The sequence below is a fragment of the Cupressus sempervirens genome, chromosome 9, assembly GCF_028749045.1.
Source record: "Cupressus sempervirens isolate cs-2001-9-10 chromosome 9, ASM2874904v1, whole genome shotgun sequence".
Taxonomy (NCBI): domain Eukaryota; kingdom Viridiplantae; phylum Streptophyta; class Pinopsida; order Cupressales; family Cupressaceae; genus Cupressus; species Cupressus sempervirens.
In genome coordinates this window covers 604,889,027-604,914,495 of record NC_143126.1, presented here as the reverse complement: position 1 = coordinate 604,914,495, position 25,469 = coordinate 604,889,027, and positions in this window count along the sequence as shown.

Genomic DNA, 25,469 nt, shown 5'->3' with positions numbered 1-25,469 from the left:
CAACCCAGCCTTCCAAATCCACCCATCTCCCAAATCAGTGCTAGCATCTTTGGCCAAACTCAGAAATATACAACAAGGATGCCACCCATGGGGCCAAGTAATAAACCTTTCATCACCCTCAGATTGTTTACCTCATCTCAGAACACAATTCCATCATTTCCACTAGGTCCTTGGAGCTCAGTGCCATCAGCCACAAATCCACAAGCTACTACCCTCACTCCATAAAGCTATCAAACCCCACAAGCTACTACCAATGTTCTGCCAAGCTCTTAAGTGACCCAAGCTCCTGCCACCACTCTACTAAGCTTTCAAATCCAGCCACCAAGCTATCAAACCCCATCAGTTCCATTTCCAAGCTTTCAATTCTCACCACCTCCACCACCAACTAATCCATTACCTCCTATTACTAACTATTTTTCTATACCACTTGTAGGAGGAAATCCACCACCACCAACCACCAATTACTTGGCCTCTTTTTCCATGCAGATACCTTCCCAAATGGGGGCACAACCCACATATATTGGTCAAACTCCTCAAATCCAAAGTCAAGTTCCACAAGCTCCCCGATCCTTTCCCCAAGCTTCAAAACCATCTTATACCTTACCTCCACAAAGAAATCCATTTATCCCACAGCCAACTTATGTTCCTCAATCCCAACCTCAAATCTAATATCAATAGCAAGCCTCACAACACATGCAGCAATATGTGCCACCTCCACCTCAGCAACCCATCATCCACCATTCAGTTGCCCAAGCCATGTACAATCCCTACCAGCCCATACCTCAAAGCCATCCATATTGTATTGCCCCATCTAGTACATACCTACCTTAGGGCACTCCTACATTGGGGGCACCCCAGCCATCACCAATTAATTCAGAATGGGAAGCCATGAAGATAGCTTTGAAGAACATCTAGGAGGGAAATGATCCAAAAACCTTCAAGTTTGAGAATGTGTGTCCTTACCCATTTGACAGAGCCATTACCATGATACCATTTCCCAAACACTTTGAGATACCCAAGTTTGACAAATTCAGAGGAAAACGAGACCCTGTCACACATATCAAAGAATTTTACATGCACTTCCAAGAAGTGGCATACGGTGACGTCTTCCTCTTGCATCTCTTTCCCAAAAGCTTGGCCGAACCAGCTCTTGAATGGTTTTATAGAATCCCATATGGCACAATTAAAAACTTTGCTTAATTGTCTGAGGCATTTGTAGCCCAATATGCCCATCTTGTCGAAACAGAACTATTAGTAGTTGATCTTGTCCACACTAAGCAAAAAGGTGGAGAAAGCCTTCCCGAATATCTGCAAAGATGGAAAACCCTTACCACCTGCATATCTTGCACCTTGCCAGAGTGCCATTTGGTGAAAATTTTTATTGATAATGCCCATCTTAGCTTGGCTCACCACATGACCATGAACTATTTGCAGACTTACAATGATATCAAAGAGAAAGGAATGATCCTTGAGCAAGGACTCATTAAAGATGGTGTAGTCAAGATTTACAAGGAAGCCAACCAAAATCAAACACATTCAAATGACAAGTCTAGGTATTGGAACAAAAACATGCATGTTGCAATAGATGGGGTTACTAATACGAGACATGTGAATATTGTTGGTCCTTCCCAAAATTAGTCCAACCCATTGTATCAATCAAACAATCAACAAGTTATCAACTACCAACAGTAGAATCACCAAAGCTATCAAAGCCACAATCCAAGACCCAACTTTCAAGGGTCTAGCAATCAAGCTAATGCCATCAATGTAGCTGCACGACCAAAGCCTAAGTTCCAACCTGCACCTAGAAACTATACACCCCTTGGTGAGCCATTGGATGTCATTTTTGAGAAATTGACAAAGGAAAGCCTCGTCAAATTTCCTCCTACCTAGCAAATTGACCCAGGCCAATCCAAAGTTGCATGGTACAAAGATAATGAGTACTACAAATTTCATAGGGTAAAAGGTCACACCATCCTCAAATGCATGAAACTAAAAGATTATGTGCAGGACCTCATTGATCGAAAAGAAATCACCGTTGGTGCCCAAACCTCTCCCAATGCAGGCTTACAAATCTATCAAAATGCTTTTCCTCCTGACAACAACCAAAATCTTGGAAAAGCATCTATCCAAACCAACAACAACAATACCAACAACTGCCAGCCAAACCAACAGCATGGGAACAACAATGACCACACTTCATCCTACATAGACTATGGTAGCCTCATCGGTTGTATATCTAAAAAAGAACCTTCTGTCAATGTTATCAATATCCAAGGTCCAAACAATGAGTGTGCAATCACCACTAGAAGAGTGTAATTGAACATCATAGCCCCATCAGTCCCATCAACACTATCAACCCCAGCAGTATCATCAGCTCCGTCCAAAAGCCAATACAATATCTTGGAACACCTCGGGAACATGCCAGCCCAAATCTCCATTTTAGACCTTCTCTACACTAGTCCTGTGTAGACAAACATCCTTGATAGTGCTCTCATAGAATCTCATGTCCCTTCAAATATCAACGCTACTAATTTCTGTAATCCTATTGGACACTTATCCTCCTCATGTCCCCTATCATTCAAACCCACTGACATACCCGTGGTCGAGCCAGATCACACCCTTTTGCTTTGCATAGCCATCATGGTATCCAATTTTTTTGTAAAAAGAGTAATGATAGATAATGGATCAGCCTTGAATATTTGCACCCTAAAATTCATAAAACAAGCTAGGTATACTGAGGCAGATATCATCAGTGAGGTTATCACCATTAAAACTTATGACAACTTGGAAAGAACCACAGAAGGAACTATTTTGCTACCAATCAAGGTTGGGCCAGTCATCTAAGAAACACTCTGCCATGTTATTGATCTAAACCTACCATTTAACATCCTCCTTGGTCACCCATGGATTCATGCCATTAAAGTCGTTCCATCCACTCACCATCAGTGCTTCAAATTTCCACATCAGGGCACTGAGGTAACCATCCATGCTGATCCAGAACCCTTTGGTTACTGCAATGCGGTTGAAGCTTCATATACAAACCATTGCCCTAGAATGGATATCGGCACAGCCATCACCAGCTCATCCCACACTTGTAATGACCCAGAAACCATCCTCGCCTCCACCCTGTCTACCGTGAAGATCAATAACAAAGGTTGTAGATGTCAGACACATTTTCTATCAGGGCACTCCCACTTGATCCACATACCCATGGACAACCGACATATCACAAAGCTAAAGAGATTCCACCTCCTCGATACAAATAGTTTGGCCCAACAACCTTTGTATCCTCAAAAATCCCTCTTCATGAAGAGCTTACTCTAGATATCAACAATTGGTTACATAAGGAGGCACCTCCAAGAAATCAAGCATGCCTTGATCACTTTAGCCAGAAGTATCCCCAAGAACATAAGCTCATCACTGACAAATGGAACTATCAAGGTGGTGGTCTAAGAATAGAAGAAAGAGGCATGTAGTGCCCCATCGACGCACACAAGTGGGAATCAAATTCAGGTCTTGGCTTTGGCATACCCACAACTAGGGGCACTAATGAGAATGATCACACTTTTTCAAACATTCACCACAACCTTGTCAAAATCGAAGACATTCCTGAGGAATTTGAAAAGAGAGCCTACGACGATATCCTAGACCAAATCTTCTTTGGAGACTCTATTCTCCAAGAACTATCCATCCATTTCATTGACCTACCACTCGCCCATCCACAACTCATAGATTGGGACCAACCAAGCATCATACACATTGATGAGTTCACATCAAAGGAAGTGCTTCTGAGATTCATGGGAGCTGAAACTTCTCACAAGAAAACAAAGCCAGATTTTGCCTATATCTATAAGCTAGATCCCAAAGGGTATTTTGGACAAAATCCCCAACCTAGTTTCGATACACCCAAAACTAGAACTAAGGTGAATCCGGGACTAGCTAAGCAACGAAGAGAACCCCTCAACAAGAAAATCCAGAGTCACAAGAAGAACATGAGAATTTAGCATTTCCTCCTCAAGATAATCGACCGGAGGTGTCTTCTATTCTCATTGAGGATACTAGAGAAGTCAACATCGGTTCTTCAGAGATCCCCAGACTTGTTCACATTGTTGCATCCCTATCACAAGACCAAGTTGACCTCCTCTTTGAGGTCTTAAGAGAGAACATTGGCCGATTTGCATGGTCATATCAGGACATGCCAAGACTTGATCTAAAGCTTGTAGTTCATCATCTTGCAATCGATCCAAAGATCAAGCCCATCAGAAAAAAGCTTAGAAAAATGCACCCCAAGTTGGCATTACTGGTCAAAGCTGAAATAGAAAGAAGGTTATCCAACCTATTGACTACTCAGAGTGGATCTCCAACATGGTCCCTATCACTAAGCCTTCCGGTGAGATCAAAATCTGCACTAATTTCAGAGATCTTAACAAAGCTTGTCCAAAAGATGATTTTCCCTTACCCAACATAGATATGATTGTAGACCTTACAGCTGGACATGAAATTATGTCCCTCATGGATGGATTTTTTGGTTATAATCAAATCAAGATTGCAGAAGAGGATCAGCATAAGACAGCATTCACTACCCCTTAGGGAACCTTTTGCTACAACATAATGCATTTTGGCCTAAAGAATGCTAGGGCTACCTATCAAAGAGCTATGACAGCCATTTTCCATGATCTTATCCATAGCATTTTGGAGGATTATGTGGATGATATCTTGGTTAAATCTCACACCTTCATGGATCATCTTGCTAACCTAGAGAAAGTCTTTGATAGGTTAGCCAAATATCATCTCATACTGAATCCCAAGAAATGTGTCTTCGGGGTCACATCTGGCAAGCTTCTAGGCTTTATAGTTTCTAAACGAGGTATAGAGATTGACCCCAAGAAGGTCAAGGCTATCTTAGACATGCCTCCTCCCCAGACACTATGACAGCTTCGTAATCTTTAGGGAAAGCTTTAATCTGTTCGATGCTTCATCTCCCAGCTTGCAAATAAGTGTACGCCATTTTCACATTTACTGAAGAAGGATGAAAACTTCAAGTGGGATCCTTTATGTCAACGTAGCTTCGATCATCTCAAGTAGTATCTCATCAATCCCCCTATCTTGGTTCCACCAGTTCCTAGTCGTCCCTTGATCTTGTACATATCAGCAATGCCTACTACTCTAGGGGCACTTCTAGTACAGCTCGATGACTATGATAGAGAAAGAGCCATCTACTACATCAGTAGAACCCTAGTTGGTTATGAACTCAATTATACTCCTATGGAAAAAGCTTGTTTGGCAGTTGTTTTCTCCACTCAAATGCTTTGCCACTACATGCTAAGTCATACAATCCAACTAGTCTCCAAGATCGACCCTCTCAAGTATATGCTCTTCAGAATAGCACTTACAAGATGTTTGGCCAAATGGGTTATGCTCCTTAGCGAATTTGACATCCAGTATGTGGATAGAAAGGCAATCAAAGGGCAAGCTATAGTAGATCACCTAGCTGATGTGCCTCTAGTAGATACATATCCTTTGATCACAGAATTTCCAAATGAGCATATCTATCTAATTGAAGAATAGCCCACATGGAAACTTTATTTTGATGGCTCATATACATCTCATGGATCAAGGGTGGGAATATTGTTGGTCACACCTCAAGGAGATTACATTCCAAAAGCTTTCAAGCTACAATTCCCTAGCACCAACAATATAGCTGAATATGAGGCTCTCATAGCAGGATTAAAGATAGCTATAGAATGGAACATCACTGAGTTACAAATCTTTGGCTATTCTCAACTCATCATCAAGCAAGCCCTAAAAGAATATCAAACCAAAGATAAAAAGCTATTACCCTACAAAGAGCTAGTTGATCAGCTAACCCAACATTTTACAAAGCTTCAGTTTACACAAGTTCCTCGAATGCAGAACAAAGCAGCAGACGCTATGGCTATTATCGGCTCGCTCTTGGAAATTCCCCAAGCAGTTACAAAGTATGAGTTTTTAGTCAAGTAGCTCCTCACACCTGCCTATGCGAATGATGACTCAAACCATGTTTGTATCTTGGTTGGTCCCCAATCCCCTTGGTACCATGAGATTCACACTTACCTTAAAGATGGTATCATCTCCCCTCACCTCATACGTACCCAATGCCAAAACCTCATCCAAAAATCATCCCACTATGTTATCATAACCAATACCCTATATCGTCAGGGTTATCATGATACTCTCTATTGATGTTTAGATGAAAATAAGGTCGCGATGGAGTTAAAAGAAGTACACTCCAGACTTTGCAGTTCCCACACGAGTGGTATTGTCCTCGCACAAAAAATCCTTATAGCAGGGTACTATTGGCCTACTATTGAAGAAGACTCCTGTGACTTTGTCAGAAAGTGTCTCTCATGTCAGTAGCATGCAAATCTTGTGCACACTCTAGTACAGGATCTACAGCCTATTGCACCACCTTGGCCTTTTGCTTGTTGGGGCCTTGATCTAGTTGGAACTATCACACCTCTCTCATATGATGGACATAAATGGATAATAACAGCTACAGACTATTTCACTAAATGGGTGGAAGCAGTCCCCCTAGTCTCAGCTATAGGAGTTCAGGTCTCCAAGTTCATCTTGTACCACATTGTTTGTCGCTTCGGCATCCCATCCACCATCTTCACCAACCACAGAGGTAACTTTGAAACTCTCAACATGGAAGAATTATACACTTCCCTCCACATCCATCATTGCTTTTCTAGCCCATATTTCCCACAAGCTAACGGCCAGGCAGAGGCAACTAACAAAACCCTCCTCAAAATCCTATAGAAAGTTGCCAATGATTCTGGCTGCGATTGGCACCTACAAATAAATCTAGCCCTATGGGCCTATCGAACTTCCTTTCGTACATCCACAGGCACAACTCCATACTCCTTAGTCTATGGTGTCGAAGCAGTACTACCCATAGAGGTTGAACTTCCCTCCTTGCACATATCTTTGCAAGGGCAAATATCAAATGAAGAATACAGAGTAGCTCAACTCACCCAGCTAGATCTCCTAGATGAGAAGCGACAACATGCTTATGATCACCTCATAGTCTATCAATCTCATCTCAAAAGTAACTTCAATAAGAAGGTGCTTCACCAACACTTTCAATCGAGCGACATGGTCCTCAAAGAAAATATGAAAGTCCAAGCCGATCAAGAAAAGAAAGGCAAGTTTGAACCTACATGACTTGGTCCTTATGTTGTCACTAGCTCCTCTGGCTCTGAAGCCTATCAGCTATCTACACTGGAAGGAGAACTCTTGAATGATCCTACTAACATCATTCATCTCAAGAAGTTCTATGCTTGAAGATCCTTGGTATACCTAGCTTTTGAAAAATACAAAAATAAAAATAGTAAAGAGAAATAAGCATCCAATGGTGAAAACTTGGCAATTCAAGCGTCTTGGATAGGTACCTTGGTGAAAACCTAGTAATTCATGCACCTTGTGTACTAAGACTAATCCATTATCTATCACTATCCTATCCCTCATCCATCCACTCACAATCCAATAAAACACCTGCTTGTTCCCTTGGTGTTTGGACCAAATATCCAACATCTAATGGAGCTTGTAAATACCTCCTATACAGCTTGTAAATCTTGTACCAAAGCTTGTATCATACATTGTAAATCTTGTATCATCCCTTGTATCATAGCTTGTATATCCAAATCTTGTCCTAAAATTTTACCACATTCTAGCTTGTAAATAATCTTGTATCCTAGTTTGTACCCTATCACATGCACACACAAATCCCATTTTCCTTAAGCTTTTCACAAAACCATCAAATTATCCAACTATCCATCCAACACACTCTAAAAAATTTCCATCTCACAAAACCCAAACATGAACAACCTTGTAAATTTGTAACATAACTTGGTCTGTCAGCTTGTACATCCTGTTTAGCTTAGTACCATTGTATCTATCCAGCTTTCATGTTAGTTCATCCTTGATCAGCATCTTGCACACATCGCACAACCCTTGGTTAGCTATTCCAATGCATCCTTTAGCTAGATCTCTTCTCACCAAAAGTGTTATCCTTCTTAGTTCAACTTGCCAGACACATCACTCATCCAAATCCATCAGCTTAGGTGCTCTCCGATAGATCCTTATAGGATATAGCTTTTCTCATGTCTGATCTTGGTCTATTAGTACCTCATCCTACCCATCTCGTTGGCAAACGGTTCTCTTTTGGATTTTCACTTTCTTTTGATTTGGAATCTTCCCTTTGGGTCTTGAAGTATCTTTTCCAAGCAATCTTTTTGTTCCCTCCTCAAGGTTACCACGATCTTCCATATCATGGTATACTACGAATGGGGCAATCTGAGCATAAGATTTTGATCAGCTCTTTTGTTTGTTTTTCTTTTTTGCTTGTGGGTTACCCAGTGTTAGTCCCACGCTACTTCCTCTAGGATTCTTGTGTACTACTGGGGAAATCCTTCTCTATTTGTTTTGAGTCAAGTCCATCAGTCTCCTAGAAAGTTGGTGAAAAGGCCTTGATGTTCTTGGTAACCTTGTCAATTAACCAACAGTCCTATAGCAAATCTAGTGCTCAACTACATGGTGGTACTTCTCTTTGAAGTATCCCCCCGCTCAAACAGCTTCAATGGAATCCCTTCATCTCCATTATTCCCCATCCATATCTAGCATCTGTCTCTCCTACCCCAGCTTATGCATCAGTATCTCTTTGAATCAATCATCACTCTTAGCTTTAGGGATCCACAATCCTAGTCTTAGGATTCACCAATCAAATCAATCCACCAAGCCTCATCTTTCGAGATCCACAATCCTAGTCCTAGGGATCTCCGAAACCCATCTCTCACCAATCTAGCTCTTTGAAATCCTATTGCATTAGCTTTATCATCCCATCGTCCATCTCCCTATCCTAGACTCCTTTTTATAGCGCTCTGCTCCTTCATCCTCCCCCCAATCCTAAAAGTCTTAAGCTTATTTACTCTTGTGCCTCTGATTTTCCCCTTTATTATTCTCCCATAGCGAGAGTTTGAGCTAACTAAACCTCTTCTCTTAAGCCACTCTTCGTCCTCCCACCCACCAAGATTCTTGTACTTTTCAAGAAGCTGTCGAACCTCACTTTCTCTCCCTGTCACCTTCTTGAGGGGGCATCTTGTAGTCCATTCTCTCCTTTTCTGCTCTAGCCTTGGGCATCTTATTTTCTTATCTTTGATGCCATGCCACTTGCGGCATCACATCAAAGAGGGGCAAAATGTAGACACCTAAAAATCCTTTAGAAAATAAAATATTTTTATTTTCTGAAAAAAGTCCCTGATGACATCATCATTTATTAATTATTTATTTATTTAATTAATTAATTATTTTTTTTTATACCATTAAATCCCTTTATCTTAATTAAAAATATTTAATTAAGGAATCCCTCCCAAAAATGTTTAAATTTTATTTAAACTTTATTTCCTTGTTTATTAATTATTTAATTAATAAATTGACCAAAAATCCCAAAATAAATAAATTATTTATTTTTTGCCCAAAACTTGGCCAATTTTCTTAAGACCACTAACCTCTTCCAAAATCTTCGAATCCTTCTTTAATTTCGATTAAAGGCTAATCCCATCATTTCCTACCCCTAATCCCAACTCAAAATATTTAATTAAGATTAAATATTAATCCTCGTATTTATTAAAAATATTTCAATAAATATGTCCTCAACCCAAACCCTTGAAATAAATAAAACTTTATTTATTTCCTAAAAACCTTTTTTATCCTCATCCTAGGAAGTTCTAGACTCTTCTAGAAAGTCTTCATCCTCATCCAAAGCCTAGACTCTTCTAGAAGATGTCAATCCTTATCTTTGACCCTAATCCTAATCCCCCCCTAACCTTGTCACATTCCCTAAACATGGGTTAAGACTTGCTAACACAAGCCAAAGCCAAAAAATATCTCCTCCTTCACGCACCCTCATTAAATGCCATCCACTTGCCCATCTCTAACAAGCCTAATCTAATCTTAACCCAAGCCTAATCCAAGCCTTAATTATTTGCACATTCCTAAGTCAAGCTTAAGACTTTCTTAATCCAACCCAAGTCAAAATATCTCAACTCTCACAAATATCCCAACCATAAAACTTTATGAAGCCCACAAAGCCATAAATGACTCTTACAAGCCCATTCATTGCTCTTACAAGCCATTATGAGGGTCTTTATGAGCTTTGAGCATCCTTTGTTGACCCCTCAACTCCTCTTTCTCTAACCAATGATCCTGTGACATGTGTCACTCTCTGATTGGTTGTAAGGAAGCACAATCCATGTACTCTCCTCTCATTCAATCTAAACCTTCCATAAGCTTTCTCTCATCCTTGCATCCTAGCCCTTGATCCCTCAAGCCCTTTGTCTATTTAAGGAATCCTCTCCCAAGCCATTTTAACACAATCTAAAAATCAAAGCCATAATGTCATTTTGAGAAGCCATTTTTACATCAAATCCATTCACCAAAATCTATCAAAAAACCTCCATTGAAGCCCATTTGAGCATTTGAGCATACATACATAATCAAGCCATCTTAGCTATTAGACACACCTCTACATCAAGTGATCATCCTCATTGAGAGAGCCTATCCATGGCTCATATTCTCATTTGAGGACTTCACTTTGTCTCTCATGAAGTTATGTTAAATCAGTATGCAAATGCTTTTGATTGTTTTAATTTAGTGTTTCTAACATACTAAAGTAGCATATACACTAGGAACTTTAGAGACATATTAGAATTGTTCATATGGGTCAAAGGAGGTCATAGAGTGACCTATGACTCCCTTTGACACATTCCATAATGACATATGTTTCTAGGGGTCCTAGGACCCCTGGGGACATATTAGAATCGTTCATATGGGTAGAAGAGGTCATAAGTTGACCTCCGACTCCATTCAACCAATTACATGATGACATATCTCCCTAGGAGTCCTAGGACCCCTAGGGACATATTAGAATTGTTCATATGGGTCGAAGGGGGTCATAGGATGACCTATGAACCTTTTCAACCCATTCCATGATGACATGTGTACCTAGGGGTCCTAGGACCCATAGGGACATATGAGAATCATTAATATGGGTTGAAGGGGGTCATAGGTTTATCTATGACCCCTTTCAACACATTCCATGATGACATGTGTCCCTAGGGGCCCTAGGACCCTTAGGGAAATATTAGAATCGTTCATATGGTTCAAAGGGGGTCATAGGTTGACCTATGACCCCCTTCAACACATTTTATGATGACATGTCTCCCTATAGGTCCTAGGACCCCTAGGGACATATTAGAATTGTTCATATGGGTCAAAGGGGGTCATAGGGTGACCTAAGACTCCATTCGACACATTTCATGATGACATGTGTCCCTATGGGTCCGAGAACCCCTAGCGACATATTAGAATCATTCATATGGGTTGAAGGGAGTCATAGGGTGACCTATGACCCCCTTTGACACATTCCATGATGACATGTGTCCCTAGGGGTCCGACATATTAGAATCATTCATATGCATCGAATGGGGTCAAAGGATGACCTATAACCTCCTTTGACACATTCCATGACAACATGGGTCCATTGAGGTGTTAAGACCCCTAGGGACATATTAGAATCATTCATATGGGTCGAAGGGGGTCATAGGGTGACCTATGACCCCTTTCAACCCATTCCATAATGACATATGTCCCTAGGGGTCCTAGGACCCCTTTGGACATATTATAATCATTCATATGGATCGAATGGGGTCATAGGGTGACCTATGACCCCGTTCAACACATTCTATGATGACATATGTCCCTAGGGTTCCTAGGACACCAAGGGACATATTAGAATCATTCATATGGGTCAACAGGGGTCAGAGGGTGACCTATGACCCCTTTCAACCCATTCCATGATGACATATGTCCCTAGGCATCTTAGGACCCCTAGTGACATATTAGAATTGTTCATATGGGTTGGAAGGGGTCATAGGGTGACCCATGACCCGCTTCAACCCATTCCATGATGACATATGTCCCTAGGGGTCCTAGGACCCCTAGGCACATATTAGAATTGTTCATATGAGTATAAGTGATTCATAAGATAACTTATGACCCTCTATGACCCATTCTATGATGACATGTGTCCCTAGGGGTCCTATGACCCCCAGGGACATATTAGAATTGTTCATATGGGTCGAAGGGGGTCATAGGGTAACCTATGAGTTGAAGGGGGTCATACAGTGACTTATGAACCCCTTCGATCGATTCCATGATGACATATGTCCGTATGGGTCCTAGGACCCCTAGAGACATATTTGAATCCTTCATATGGGTTCAAGGGCATCATAGGGTGACCTATCACCCCCTTTAATACATTCCATGATGACATGCATCCCTAGGGGTCCTAGGACACTTAGGGACATATTAGAATTGGTCATATGGGTCAAAGGGGATCATAGGGTGATCTATGACTCCCTTCGACACATTCCATGATGACATGTATCCCTAGGTGTCCTAAGACCCCTAGGGACATATTAGAATCGTTAACATGCATCGAAGGGGTTCATAGGGTGACCTTTCACCCTATGACCCCCTTCAACACATTCCATAACAAATTATTTCTCTGGGGGTCTGAGGACCCCTAGGTACATATTAGAATCATTCATATGGGTCGAAGGGAGTCATAGAATGACCTATGACTCAGACACAGTAAAATTAAAAAATTAAATTTGGTAAAATTTTCTATTGGTTAAGGTGGTTAGACACGGGAGTTTTTTTTTTCGAAAAAGTTTTAGTAGAAAATTCATATTTAATTATTTATTTGGAATAAAAATACCCAAAAATATGTGTCACATCCGAGCATGAGTCTACTTTTTATATCTATAATTATATTTTAAAAAATTATCATTTGATTTTGATTAACGTGGTCAGACATACACCTACTTTTTATTTTCATCCTAAAATTTTCGTAGTACTGCATTAAAATCAAAACTTTTGACCAATCAATTATTTTTTTCTTGAGATAAGGCCTAGTAGTTTATAAACTACATTCAATTTCTTATAGATTATTTTCTTAAAAAAAATTGATATAAAGTCCATAACCACTTTAAAATTATGTGCCAAGTTGACATAACCCTTATTTGCTAATTTTTCACTACCACTTAAGGCCATAGTTTGGTACGCCATGATCCTGCACATACCCTATAGCAGATACTCAATGATCATTACTATTATTACATTCAAGTATGAAGACTAATGTTCACTCCTTGAGCAAGGACACAAGTTCAAGTTCATCTTCATTCATTGAAATTATATTTAATCATACAAGGTTAGCTGAGCTCATAGCTAAGGATGTAGAAATAAGGACCAAGTTGGCATTATATCAACTTTAGTTATTGCCATACATAGAGATAATTAAAAAGGTTATTTTTGTCACTAAGGTTTGCAACCTTGTCCAAAGCTTATGCATGAGGACAACCTAGTGAAACATGGAAACAACCTCCAAGCTGTGGGACTTGAACTGTGAGGTTGAGTCTCCGGAGAAGGCCAGCTTCCTCTTACTATCAGGATGCACCTAACTACTCTTGGAGAGAAAAGGGAGAAGGAGAGCATGAAAGAAAATCTACCTAATCTAATCTAAAGAGGTGATGCACCAAAATAGAGTGTTCGGACCAAACTCTACCCATATATGCACTATTGAACCAGAATGAAACTAAGGATATACATATTCAGACTTGTTTTAATCTAATAATCACATGCAGATCAGAAGACCAAGATGAATGACACAAGGAAAGAGAGATTATCTTATATTATCATTCATAGGCCAAGGAGATACAGTCATGCAGATCATAGATCTCTACAAAACACCAATAAGAGGCAAAGAGTTCTTGCACTTTCATACCAATGGCTGAAAGAGATAAGATAGAAAATCATGTAGTTTAGAGGCACAGGGGAATTTACACTAAGAATCTACAGAGTAGTAAAAAGGAAAATAGAGAAAGGTCAACCCTACAAAATTCATAAAATTTTGCCTTTATAGCTCAGGCCCAACTGGGATGTCCTCCAACTATAATTACTTCGCAACAACTTGCCATTAAGTCCTGCATAGAACAATCATGAAGAAAATTATATCTAGATATGGATCTAGATGCAATGATATCTAATATTCTATGTCAAATAATGCCTTGAGAGGATGAAAATGGTGCCATTAAGCCATTCTAACTAGGTAGATAGGTTGGATCGGGGGGTAGAGTGTTCCTCTTTGTTTCATATTTACTCCAGGGTGGTTGGAATCAATCATAAGATCAGATTATGCAAAAAAACTTCGGTATCCCCTATTCCCAGTTCATGAACTAGCATGGTCAGTAGGTCAACATAACCCTAGCACTGAAATGAGCCATGTGGACCAATGATCTCTTTTCACTTTGCCACCCCATAAGGTCTTCCCGAGGTTGACCAATCTTTCTTTACTAACTGCACCAATTCCTCAAACTCCAACTGCGATGGTCACATTAATTGCCAGCACATCTAATTGGTACTGCCTCCACTGGACCCACTGGGACACGTGTCATTGAGGTGCTATATTTCTATGCATATCCTCTGAGTAATTACCCATAGTGAGATACTACGCACCGTGGATCCAGACTAATCTGACAATTGTGAAGACTCGTCGTATTACTCCACTCTGCCCTTAAAACTTTTGGGCCCACGAACCAACTCAGCACACCTGGCATTCGACTCGGCTTGAACTGGTACCATCCTTATGGTTTCATAACACTTGGCCCCACTAATCCACGTGGCACAATGGGGCTATGTCAGTATGGGTAATATCCTTGTAGTTTTCCATCACAAGATAGCGCCCACCGTCGATTTCCTTAGATCTATGGTGATCAACAAAATTGTACAACTGCACACTGAGTTGGCTAAATGGACCAATGAAATATCACCATTGTACTATGACCCACCTAATAACTACCACCGAGGATGAGCCATAATATTACTTTGGAGAAGGGCAGGCCCATTACGTCATATGTGCCACACGTTGTTGAGGCACTATGTCGCTATGGATAATATCCTCGTAGCTTTCCATAGCGAGCTAGCATCTACCGTCGATCCAGACTGATCCAAGGGTGAGGAAATCTTCATGCATTTGAAAGGGGCATGGGTCTAGGCTACCGTTGACATCAAAAAGTCTACATAGCTGGTGACGAATCAAAATCTCATTCCAAGCACAGTCATCCTTCTACACTGCCTAGGTTCCCACCGTGTTTTCCAAATTTCATCTCGATATCCGACGGAGCATACTTGGGACCCACCTTCCTTCTAATGTTGCTACCGTAACACTTTCCATTTGGGCGCTATGTCGCTAATAGCGAGGGGCACAGATTTTTCGATAGCACCATAGCGCCCACAGTCGATCTAGCAAAACTCAGCATCGGAGAAACAACAAGGAAAGGGAGGAAACACCTGACACGCAACCAAAAGGCACTGTGTCGCTATGGTAAAACAATGTGCAACTTCCCATAGCAAGATAGCGTCAACTGTTGATCTATCTCGATCTGACAATGGGGACCTGCGGGCCCGTAGAAACATAAAAATGTGCAGGGAAAGAAATATATGAGGTTAGATCATTTAATTTTTTCGATATTCCTAGGATGTTTTTAAAAATAAAATTAAACTGGGAAGTGACCGTTGGGCGGGCAACTATTTAAAATTCAAATATTTGGCAAGGAGCACAATATGTAACATTTCTGGTGACTCATAGGGGATGCTAGCTTGTTATGCATAGACCAGTGACCTCATGCATCCATTGGGCTACAGAGTGAAAAAGATGTGGATCCTGTGTATACTATAAAACCTAACCCTACCTCTGAGAGGAAAACCCTGAAACCCTTGTCTCTACAACTGGAACCAGAGACCAAAACCTCATTTTCTATAACCACAAAACTTTGAGAAAATTGGTTATCTCATAGAGAGATAGTTGTGCTCGTGCACTTCTTGGAAAATAGGAGAGCTAAAAAAAAAAAAAACTACTCTACTTATATACATGAAACCTTCAACCTTCATCAGAAGCATGGTTTGAGATAAATCCCATTGACTGGGATGGGAAAAATTTCACCACTCGGCCTGCTTAACTGAAAAGCATTGACATGTTTGCAACTAAAAATCAGATAGGGACCACTCCATAATGCATCAAACTTTGAGTGTCTTCCCAGTTTTGCCCTATCTGCATCCCATTTCAGAACCAAATCTCCCTCCCTGAAGATTCTGACCCTAGGCTTCCTGTCAAAACTCTTTTTTACTTGTTGTTGGTGTGTCTCTAGGGTCTGCATGCCTTTATTTCTCTTCTCTTCCAGCTCCATCAGCTCTACCATTCTTACTGTCATGGCATCATCTTCAATAAACTCCAACCAATGAGCTAGCTCTAGGGATGGAAACTCCAATGAAATTGGAAGCCTTGCATCTCTACCATAAAGTAACATGAATGGTGAATTCCCTATTGACCTTTTAGGTGTTATTCTATCAACCCATAGTGCAGTCTTAAGTTTTTTATGCCAACACCTCTGGTTATCTTCTATTGTCCTTTTCATGATCCTGATCAAGTTCTTGTTGGAGGACTCAGCCAAACCATTACCCTGAGGATAGTAATTTGAGGATGTGCTCAAATAGATATTATGATCCACTGCCCATGCACAAATCTGAGCTCCAACAAAAGACTTTGCATTATCTGAAATAATGGTTGAAGGGGCACCAAACCTGGTCACAATTCCATCAAGGAACCAAAAACTGAAGATTCAGTGGCATCCTTCAATGCAACTGCCTCTGTCCATCTGGTGAAGTAATCTGTAGTAGCTAAAATCTATTTGTGACTTGAATTAGAAGGAATATTGATAGGGCCTATGAAATCCAATCCCCATTGGAAAAAAGGCTGGTCCACATGAATGGAATGAAGGGGAAGAGCTGCAAGCTTCTGTTTACCAAAGAAGAAGGCACATTTTTCACACTTCCTCACATACCTATGACAATCATGAAACAGGGATAGCCAATAATAACCATCCCTCATGATCTTCGTTGCAGTTTTCCTTGCTAATAAATGACCACCATTAGAACCATCATGAAGTTCTTTGATCATTCTTTCAACCTGGTCTGTATCAAGGCATCTTAATAGGGCTCCATTAAAATCTTTTCTAAAGAGGACACCATCAACTATGACATCAGGAATTGACTGTAATCTATATTGTCTCCTTTTAGTTCTATCTAATCCTTAAGGGTATCCATTACCTAATAAGAAATTCATCATATCATCCATCCAACTCTTTGGGTCGCTATTTCTTACCTCTTGTCACTCTGTCAGTATCATAGTAGCTTCCTCATCAGGTTCTTGAGATGATAACATCTATTTACACAACCCCCTCCCTCTTACCAACTTGGTAATCTGAATGTCAATATCATATTCCATCACTTTAGTAATCCAGGCAGCTCTTTTCTCACTAATATATTTGCTCAAAAGAAAATCCTTCACACTGGCATGGGGTACTAACAAATGAATCTTATTATGAGACAAGAGGTGTCTAAATTTCTTTAAAGCTCTGATGACTACAAGGGCTTGCTTCTCTACATAGTTGTATTTATCTTCATATTCTTTAAGGCCTTCACTAAAGAAAGCTATGGGCTACTCATCACCTTTATCATTTCTTTGAGTCAAGATGGTAGAAATGCTTGACTCACCACCTAGGGTATAAAGGATGAAATCTTTCTCAAAATTTGGATTCATGAGAGTAGGGGCCGAGGCTATGGCTTCCTTGATCTCTTTAAAACTTTCCTTCCCTTCCTTGGTCCATGCAAACACCATACCTTTCTTGAGCATAGCTATAAGAGGTTTCACCATGGTAGCAAGATTAGGGATAAATCTTCTCACAAAATTTATCTTTCCTAGGAAACTTCGTAGCCCTTTCTTGTGTTTAGGAAGAGGGAGGGTGGTGTAAGATAAAACTCCTAGGCTTAGTTTTCCACTCCCACCAAGAGATTTCTCTTATCTCCTAGTATCCTATGCTTCTATAGGATCTCCTAATAGTATTAGATCATTAACTAAATCCTATTCACTCTTTACTACAAGATTCACACCTCGAAAACTCCACCTTGGATGATCCACACCTTAATTTTGGTTCTCTTTCCCACTTTCACTTAGATGGATCTAAGTGCCAAATCCACTAAAACCTCACAAATTTCAAACTTCATTGTGGGAACCTTCTTCACATTGAATTCATTCATATTCCATCCCATTTGACTGATTTGGGAAGGTTCTTGGCTCATGGGTTTATCAGATTCAAGATTTCATCAAAAGAGATCTTAAAAATAAGCCTATTTCTAGTAGCCTTTACCAGTCTGTTTTTCCCCTTTTTAGTAAACTTTTCCCAAACAACTCAGAAAAATAAAACTTTATTTGGATACCCTTTTGGAATTTTTAAAACTTTCATTAAGGGTTCTGGGTCTCAAAGTGACCGTACGCCTCCTTCCTAATATCAAGGAGAAACATGGCTAAAAGGCCTAGTTTCTAGGACAGTTTGTCTAGGATTGATGAAAAATGCTCAAGACCTATCCTAATGGACTGGTACGACTTCCCAATGCTTAGGATGGATGAATAACATGAAAACCTACCATAAAAATTCCTAGGGACATGCTGTACTTCCCATTCCCCACATGAAATGATTTGATTTCCCCCTGTCAAGCCTCTAACCGGGTATGTCAAACTCGCCTAGGGCCTGATCATAAAGCTAGCTCCCTTGCTCATGATGATTCCTAAGTTTAGATACAATATGTAAAGAGGCCCCACTTGAATATTCAACCACTTATTCAGTGTTTCCATGGTTGAAACTCATGTGGGAGCCATTTTTACAAAATCTATCACAGTGTGACCAAAAGAAAGGCCTGAACTAAAACAACTTGAAAACTATGATAAATCTACTCTAAACCCTTAACACATAAAATGAAAAAGTCTTCAAAATGACTATAGAACATGCCTCAATCACTTTATCAACACGTTTTTGGCTTCAAGTATGACTGTTCCTTCAAAAACCAAAATATCACTTCAAAAATAGAGTTTTCCAGCACTTCATTAACTCAAAACTTTTTTACAAATATACAACCAATGCTTGGAGATTCGAGCCATAACTCCATTAGGTGTCTTCTCCACCATTCTAGGTCCCATTTGGTCGAAAATAACCTCCCACAATCAAAGGAATCCAAGGCTATCCATGTTGCATGGAATATTTGCAATAAGTGCAAAATGCTGTTATGACAACATTCTTACAACACTTGGCAACTTTGATAGATGCCTTAATCCTATATTATAGGCTTCTTATCCTCACATATTCTGAGGATCCGAGATCATTCATGATCATCATATTTATAAAATAACCATTAACCATTCTTAGGCCTAAGACATATTAATGACTCAATCTCCCTAACTCCTAACATTAAGAAATTAAATGACAACTAACAAAGGCTATTTGTGTGACCTTAGTCTTAGTGACTAATTCACCTAGCCAACATAAAACAAGACCTTCTAAGGTCCTCAACCAAATTACACTAACTTCTTAACTTGGCTAGAGTCAAGTACAAGCCAAAATTGACTAACTAGTAGAGGTTAGCCTAGGTGATCCTGCACCATCCTCCCCAAGATAAGTAGTTCAATCCACCCTTGGATTGATGATGTTAGGATCAACTCCCATCTTTTTGAACTCTGATTCTTTTATCCAAACAGCATCAGCATCATTCTGTCCATGCCTTTTAATGAGATGCTCCTTGTACTCTTTAGTCCTTGTCTTTTTATAGACTCTTGTATCTAGTATGATGTCTGGGCCTATGACTGTAGCAGTAGGTAATTGGAGATCCTCCACATCTCTGATCACTTCATGAAGAGTCTGATCCATGTCTTGTTGTGGTCCTCTATAATGGACTAAGTCAGCAATATTAAAAATGGGTGACAGTCCACTGTCTTCCGGCAGTTCAACCTTGAATGCATTGTCACCATACTTAGCCAATATAGGACAGGGTCCTATCCTTCTCATTTGTAGCTTGTGGGGGACTCCTTTTTGTAGTCTTGACTTGTTGAGATGCACCATAACCAAGTCACCAACATTAAAATCAACTGTCCTTCTACTTTCATCCACTTTGGCTTTATGTTTTATGGTGTTCTCTGTCAATGTCTTTCTCACTGTTTCATGAACTTCTTGCATAGCAAATGCAAAGTCATCAGCATATGCACTTGCCTTGACTCCATCTTTTAAATCTCTCAACTCATAGACACCTCTAGGATGTAGGCCATAGACAATTTCAAATGGACTCTTCCCGGTTGATCTATTTATGGTGTCATTATAGGCATATTCAGCTTGCCCAATCAACTGATCCCATTGCTGTCCATACTCCTTAGTTAGGCATCTTAGAAGGTTTCCAAGACTTCTATTAACAACCTCAGTTTGACCATCGGTTTGGGGATGGTAGGCTGACCCAAAGGATAAGTTAGTTCCCAATCTTTGCCAAAGAGTCTTCCAAAAATGACTCATAAATTTTGTGTCTCTGTCTGAAACAATGCTGATTGGTAGTCCATGTATTCTCACTATCTCTTTGAAGAATAGAGATGCTATTTGACTTGCATCATTTGTAGTCTTGCATGGCACAAAGTGAGCCATCTTGCTGAATCTATCCACAACCACATACACACTATCCATTCCTTGTCTTGTCTTGGGTAACCCAACTACAAAATCCATACTTAAGCATTCCCATGGCCTAGTAGGAATAGGTAATGGTTGGTAAAGACCAGCATTTGTTGAAGTGCCCTTGGCCTTTTGACATACTACACAACTCTCCACATACCTCCTAACATCAAGATTCATTCTAGGCCAAAAGTAAAACCTTGAAACAAGGTCTTGAGTCTTAGTGATCCCAAAGTGACCACTCAAAGCACCATTATGCTTTTCTTGAATTAAATTCTCTCTAATAGAACCTCTAGGAACACACAATTGATTCCCTTTGAACAAGAGATCACTTTGCAAAGTATAATCAGCATATTTGCTATGAAAATGATTCTTGTATTCAGCACATACCTTATAAATGTCAGCAAAGTCTTCATCATCTACATATTGATCCTTGAAATGATCTATCCCCATGCTTTTCAATTGAATTTCTTGTAGTGTGAGGGCTCTTCTTGACAATGCATCAGCCACCTTGTTTAGTACACCCTTCTTGTGCTTGATATGGAAGGTGTAGGCTTGTAGGTACTCAACCCACTTCATGTGCTTGTGACTCAACTTCTCTTGTGAATTCAGGAAGCTAAGTGCTTGATTGTCTGAATACACAATGAACTCCTTGGGGAGCAAGTAATGCCTCCATTTTCTTAGAGCTTGGACCAATGCATACATCTCTAAGTCATATGAGGAGTATTTCCTCTTAGCCTCACTTAACTTCTCAGAATGGAAAGCCACCGATCTACCCTCTTGGCTTAGAACAGCCCCAATTGCTACATTGCTAGCATCACATTCGATGGTGAATAGCTTCTCAAAGCTTGGCAGCACCAAAACAGGTTGGGTAGCTATTCTTTCCTTCAACAACTCAAAGCTCTTGTTAGCATCTTCATTCCACACAAACTTGGTTTTCATTCCTCCTTTGATAGTATCCAACATAGGAGCACAAATTGCACTAAATTGTCTTATAAACTTCCTATAGTATTGTGCAAGACCATGAAAACTCCTTACCTCAGTTGCTGACCTTGGAGTAGGCCAATTCATGATAGCCTCTACCTTGCTCTTATCCATTTTCATATTGCCATGAGATAAAACAAACCCAAGATATACCAATTCTGATTTGATGAACTCACACTTCTCCAAATTGATCATCAACTTCTCTTCATGCAGCTTCTTGAAGACAATATCAAGATGTTTCAAATGCTCACTCTTTGTCTTGCTAAAAATCAGTATATCATCTAGATATACAACTACAAACTTGCCTATGTAGTCCTTGAGTATTTCATTCATGAGCCTCATGAATGTAGAGGGGGCATTTGACAATCCAAATGGCATGACAAGCCATTCATACAGTCCTTCATTAGTCTTGAAGGCTGTCTTCCACTCATCTCCTTCATGGATTCTTATTTGGTGATAGCCACTCTTCAAGTCTATCTTGCTATAGTACTTTGCTTCACCTAAACAATCCATTAAGTCTTCAATCCTAGGAATAGGGAACCTATACCTTATGGTTATCCTATTGATAGCCCTTGAATCAGTACATAGCCTCCAATTTCCTCCCTTCTTAGGTGCAAGTACGGTGGGTACAGCACATGGACTAATACTCTTTCTAATTAGGCCTTGATCTAAGAGCTCTTGTATTTGCCTTGCTATTTCCTCATTTTGTTGAGGGGTCATCTTATAGGCTGCTTTGTTAGGTAGGGTAGCTCCTGGGATAAGGTCTATCCTATGACTTATGGCTCTTTGAGGAGGCAAGGCTGAAGGTTGACCATCACTTACAATGCCTTGGTAAGTCTGCAACATACCTTGAATCTCCCTTGGTAATTTAGTCTTCTTAGTCACCTTGTCTTCATCTCCTTCTCTTGGTTTCAACATCAATGCATACCCTATACCTTCACCTTCTTCCATGGTTTGTAGGAACTCTTTTTCACCTACCATAAGAACATTTGGACCTGCTGTCCTTACTTCAGCATCCTCCAACAATGACTGAATTTTGTAGGTAGTATTATCCTTCTTGAAAGAATAAGAATTCTTTCCTCCATCATGTATGGCTTGATGGTCAAATTGCCAAGGTCTAGCTAGGAGCAAATGACACGCATCCATAGGCAACACATCACATAAAACGTTGTCTTTGTACCTTCCAATGGAGAACTCCACCCATGCTTGTTCATTTACTAACACATGTTGACCCTTATTGAGCCAAGTAACCTTGTAAGGATTGGTATGGGATATCCTTTTCAATTTGAGCTTGCTGACTGCTTCTTCTGACACTATATTATCAGTAGAGCCTGAATCAATAATGATCTTACATACTTTTCCCATTATCTTGCATTTGATTCTAAACAAAGATCTTCTTTGGCTTGGCTCCTCCTTCACCGGTTCCTTGATTAGAGTTCTCCTCATCATGAGGTTCTCCCCTTCCTCTAAATTTAATGGAATCTCAGAATGTTTATCTGCTGCATTAGTGTCTTCATGAACAAGGTTAGCTCTCTTATCACCTCCTTGTGATGAGCCACCTTTCTCAGGGCATCTATAGGCAGGGTGCCCCATTTGATTGCAATGGTAGCACTTCATATTGGAAAAATAATTGCCTCTTCCTCTTTGTGAAGAACCACCACTTCTTCCTCTAAAGTTAGAGTTAGAATTCCTTCCTCTACCACCTCTACTTGAGCTTCCTTCTTGCTGCTCACTGAATTTTACCTCACCTTGAGCTCGAGAATCAGAAATTCTTCCACCATAGCCACCTCTTTGACCTTTGGTATCTTTTCCTTTGCCTTTACCTTTGGAGCTATCTTGCTTTCTCTTGCTCTTTTCCTCTATCTTCAAGGCCATTTGATAGCATTGCCTAATGGATTTGAAGTTCACTAGGCTCATCTCTTCTTGAATAGACCATTTGAGGCCATTCAAATACCTTGCTAGCTTGATGCTCTCATCTTCAACCACCTTGGACCTCAAACACAATTTTTGAAACTCCTCAGTATATGCTTGGACATCCAAATCTTTTTGCCTAAGATTTTGTCTCCTTCTATGCATTTGAACTTCATAGTCATCAGGAAGATATGTTTGCTTGAATTTGGATACCATACCCTTCCATGTCACAATAGGACCTTTACCATCCTTTTCCCTCTCGGTTTGTACAAACTTCCACCAAGTAAGAGCTGAACCTCTTAGTCTAGACTTGGCCACCATTACCTTTTGTGCTTCAGAGATACCATCACATTCAAAATGGTTCTCAATGCTGTCTATCCAATCCACAACTGAATCTGGATCCATTTGTCCACTAAAAAGTGGAACACCTTCTAAAGCCTTGCCACTCAGTGCCTTCAATGCTTTCAAGAATGGCTCTTCAGGAAGAACAGGATCAGGAGTTGGTGCTTCTTCCTCCAACTCTAATTCCTTCTCCTTTGCTTCAACTTCTTCTTTAAGGTCAATCTTCTCTTTGACCCTATCAGCTTTGTCTTGGACTTCACCCAAGAGCTGCTCCATTTGAGCTATTCTTTGTCTTAACAATTTGTTATCCTCTTCTTGTGCCTCAACCTTCTTTGCTAGTTCAGCATTAGTCACCATGGCTTGGGCTGGTGTATTCTCTCCTACTGATTCAGAAGATTGATGCATTACCCACAAGCTTGATCAACCAAGCTCTGATACCAATATGGTGTAAGATAAAACTCCTAGGCTTAGTTTTCCACTCCCACCAAGAGATTTCTCTTATCTCCTAGTATCCTATGCTTCTATAGGATCTCCTAATAGGATTAGATCATTAACTAAATCCTATTCACTCTTTACTACAAGAGTCACACCTCGAAAACTCCACCTTGGATGATCCACACCTTAATTTTGGTTCTCTTTCTCACTTTCACTTAGATGGATCTAAGTGCCAAATCCACTAAAACCTCACAAATTTCAAACTTCATTGTGGGAACCTTCTTCACATTGAATTCATTCATATTCCATCCAATTTGACTGATTTGGGAAGGTTCTTGGCTCATGGGTTTATCAGATTCAAGATTTCATCAAAAGAGATCTTAAAAATAAGCCTATTTCTAGTAGCCTTTACCAGTCCGTTTTTCCCCTTTTTAGTAAACTTTTCCCAAACAACTCAGAAAAATAAAACTTTATTTGGATACCCTTTTGGAATTTTTAAAACTTCCATTAAGGGTTCTGGGTCTCAAAGTGACCGTACGCCTCCTTCCTAATATCAAGGAGAAACATGGCTAAAAGGCCTAGTTTCTAGGACAGTTTGTCTAGGATTGATGAAAAATGCTCAAGACCTATCCTAATGGACTGGTACGACTTCCCAATGCTTAGGATTGATGAATAAAATGAAAACCTACCATAAAAATTCCTGGGGACGTGCTGTACTTCCCATTCCCCACATGAAATGATTTGATTTCCCCCTGTCAAGCCTCTAACCGGGTATGTCAAACTCGCCTAGGGCCTGATCATAAAGCTAGCTCCCTTGCTCATGATGATTCCTAAGTTTAGATACAATATGTAAAGAGGCCCCACTTGAATATTCAACCACTTATTCAGCGTTTCCATGGTTGAAACTCATGTGGGAGCCATTTTTACAAAATCTGTCACAGTGTGACCAAAAGAAAGGCCTGAACTAAAACAACTTGAAAACTATGATAAATCTACTCTAAACCCTTAACACATAAAATTAAAAAGTCTTCAAAATGACTATAGAACACGCCTCAACCACTGTATCAACACGTTTTTGGCTTCAAGAATGACTGT